Source organism: Arachis ipaensis, chromosome B3 (genome assembly GCF_059453495.1).
Source record: "Arachis ipaensis isolate K30076 ecotype BB chromosome B3, ASM5945349v1, whole genome shotgun sequence".
Lineage (NCBI taxonomy): Eukaryota > Viridiplantae > Streptophyta > Magnoliopsida > Fabales > Fabaceae > Arachis > Arachis ipaensis.
This window is the reverse complement of record NC_142438.1, coordinates 44433460-44437127: the sequence shown is the minus strand read 5'-3', so window position 1 is coordinate 44437127 and position 3668 is coordinate 44433460. Positions and strand designations below refer to the sequence as shown.

Below are 3668 nucleotides of genomic sequence, written 5' to 3'. Positions count from 1 at the left end.
ATGATGGGCTTGTCCTCTTCAATGAGGATATCTCCCTCTATGTCAATCCCAGCCGAATTGCATAGGTGGCAAATGAGGTGAGGAAAGGCTAACCTTGTCATAGTGGAGGACTTGTCAGCCACCTTGTAGAGTTCTTGAGGTATAATCTCATGAACCTCCACTTCCTCCCCAATCATGATGCTATGGATCATGATGGCCCGGTCTATTGTAACTTCAGACCGGTTGCTAGTGGGAATGATTGAGCGTTGAATGAACTCCAACCATCCTCTAGCTACAGGCTTAAGGTCCAGTCTTCTCAGTTGAACCGGTTTGCCTTTTAAGTCAATCTTCCATTGAGCTCCTTCCACACATATGTCCATGAGGACTTGGTCCAACCTTTGATCAAAGTTGATTCTTCTTGTGTAGGGGTGTGCATTCTCTTCCATCATTGGCAAGTTGAACGCCAACCTCACATTTTTCGGACTGAAATCTAAGTATTTCCCCCGAACCATGGTGAGATAATTCTTTGGGTTCGGGTTCTTACTTCGATCATGGTTCCTAGTGATCTATACATTAGCATAGAACTCTTGAACCATTAGAATTCTGACTTGTTGGATGGGGTTTGTTAGAACTTCCCAACCTCTTCTTTGGATCTCATGTCGGATCTCCGGATACTCATTTTTCTTGAGTTTGAAAGGGACCTCGGGGATCACCTTCTTCTTGGCCACAACATCATAGAAGTGGTCTTGATGGGCTTTGGAGATGAATCTTTCCATCTCCCATGACTCGGAGGTGGAAGCTTTTGTCTTTCCTTTCCCTTTTCTAGAGGATTCTTTGGTCTTAGGTGCCATCAATGGTAATGGAAAAACAAAAAGCTTATGCTTTTACCACACCAAACTTAGAATATTGCTCACCCTCGAGCAAGAGAAGAAAGAAAAGAAGAAGAAGAAGAAGATATGGAAGAGAGGGATAGAGGGTTGTGTTTTGGCCAAGAAGGGGATGAGAGGGTTGTGTTGTGTGAGAATGAAGAAGAATGGAGAGGTTTATATAGTGGAGGGAGAGGGGTTAAGGCTCGGCCATATGGGGTGGGTTTGGGTGGGAAAGTGATTTTGAATTTTGAAGGTAGGTGGGGTTTATGAGGTAGGTTTATGGGGAAGAGTGGATGGATGTGAGTGGTGAATGAGTAATAGGGAAGAGAGAGATTGAGGTGATTGGTGAAGGGTTTTGGGGAAAGGTGTTTATTGGGAAGAGAGGATGAATGAGAAGAGGGGAGAGTATGAGTGGAGGTAGGTGGGGATCCTGTGGGGTCCACAGATACTGAGATGATCCTGTAGGATCCACAGATCCTGAGGTGTCAAGAATTTACATCCCTGCACCATTGAGGCATGTAAAATGCCTTTGCATGCAATTCTGGCGTTTAAACGCCGAATTGATGCTTGTTTTGGGCATTCAACGCCCAGATGCAGCATGTTTCTGGCGTTGAACGCCAGTTCTATGCTTGTTTCTGGCGTTCAGTGCCAGATCCATGCTCTGTTCTGGCGTTGAACGCCAGCCAGATGCTCCTTACTGGCGTTTAAACGCCAGTAAGCCCTTCCTCCAAGGTGTGATTTTTCTTCTGCTGTTTTTGATTCTGTTTTTAATTTTTATATTTATTTTATGACTCCACATGATCATAAACCTAATAAAACATGAAAGAACAATAAGAATGAAAATAAAATTAGATAAATAAAAATTGGGTTGCCTCCTAACAAGCGCTTCTTTAATGTCAATAGCTTGACAGTGAGCTCTCATGGAGCCTCACAGATGTTCAGAGCATTGTTGAGACTTTCCAACACCAAACTTAGAGTTTGGATATGGGAGTTCAACACCAAACTTAGAGTTTGGTTGTGGCCTCCCAACACCAAACTTAGAGTTTGACTGTGCGGGCTCTGGTTGACTCTGCAGTGAGAGAAGCTTTTCATGCTTCCTATCCATGGTTACAGAGAGAGATCCTTGAGTTTTAAAAACAAGGTTGTCCTCATTTAGTTGAAGGATCAATTCTCCTCTATCCACATCAATTATAGCTCTTGCTGTGGCTAGGAACGGTCTTCCAAGGATGATGGATTCATCCTCATCCTTCCCAGTATCTAGGATTATGAAATCAGCAGGGATGTAAAGGCCTTCAATCTTTACTAACATGTCCTCTACTTGTCCATAAGCCTGTTTTCTGGAATTGTCTGTCATCTCTAATGAGATTCTAGCAGCTTGTACCTCAAAGATTCCCAGTTTCTCCATTACAGAGAGTGGCATGAGGTTTATTCCTGACCCAAGGTCACATAGAGCCTTCTCAAAGGTCATGGTGCCTATGGTACAAGGTATTAAGAACTTTCCAGGATCCTGTTTCTTCTGAGGCAATCTCAATTGATCCAGATCACTCAGTTCATTGGTGAGCAAGGGAGGTTCATTGGAATCTCTATGGTCTCTGGTTGAGCCTCAGGGTCCCTTGATTCCTCAGAGAGAAACTCCTTATTGATCACTGGTCGTCCCAGGAGGTCTTCTTCACTGGGATTTACATCCTCCTCCTCTCTTGTGGGTTCGGCCATGATGGCTAGATCAATGACCTTGCACTCTCCTTTTGGATTTTCTTCTGTATTGCTTGGGAGAGTACTAGGAGGGGTTTCAGTGACTCTTTTACTCAGCTGGCCCACTTGTGCTTCCAAATTTCTAATGGAAGACCTTGTTTCATTCATGAAACTCACAGTGGCCTTAGATAGATCAGAGACTAAATTTGCTAAGCTAGATGGATTCTGCTCAGAATTTTCTGTCTGTTGCTGAGTGGATGATGGAAAAGGTTTACTATTGTTAAACCTGTTTCTTCCACCATTATTAAAGCCTTGTTGGGGCTTTTGTTGATCATTCCATGAGAGATTTAGGTGATTTCTCTATGAGGGATTATAGGTGTTTCCATATGGTTCACCCATGTAATTCACCTCTGCTATTGCAGGGTTCTCAGGATCATAAGCTTCTTCCTCAGAAGATGCCTCTTGAGTACTGTTGGATGCAGCTTGCATTCCATTCAGACTCTGAGAAATCATATTGACTTGCTGAGTCAATATTTTATTCTGAGCTAATATGGCATTCAGAGTATCAATTTCAAGAACTCCCTTCTTCTGAGGCGTCCCATTACTCACAGGATTCCTCTCAGAAGTGTACATGAACTGGTTATTAGCAACCATGTCAATGAGTTCTTGAGCTTCTGCAGGCGTTTTCTTTAGGTGAATGGATCCACCTGCAGAAGTATCCAATGACATCTTAGCTAATTCAGACAGACCATCATAGAATATATCCAGAATGGTCCATTCTGAAAGCATGTCAGAAGGACACTTTTTGGTCAGTTGCTTATATCTCTCCCAAGCTTCATAGAGGGATTCACCTTCTTTCTGTCTGAAGGTTTGAACATCCACTCTAAGCTTACTCAGCTTTTGAGGAGGAAAGAACTTGGCTAAGAAAGCCTTGACCAGCTTATCCCAAGAGTTCAGGCTATCCTTAGGTTGAGAGTCCAACCATATTCTAGCTCTGTCTCTTACAGCAAACGGGAAAAGCATAAGCCTGTAGACCTCGGGATCAATCCCATTGGTCTTAACAGTATCACAGATCTGCAAGAACTCAGTTAAGAACTGAAAAGGATCTTCAGATAGAAGTCCATGAAA

The 3668-nt window shown here is 43.1% G+C and overlaps 1 non-coding gene across 1 annotated transcript; it reads left to right on the top strand.

Moving 5' to 3' along the window:
* Positions 1-3323: 3323 nt before the first annotated feature.
* LOC148570465 (small nucleolar RNA R71) lies at positions 3324-3431 on the top strand. Its single transcript, XR_015908360.1, has one exon. It is a non-coding gene; the product is annotated as a small nucleolar RNA R71 (small nucleolar RNA).
* Positions 3432-3668: the final 237 nt, after the last annotated feature.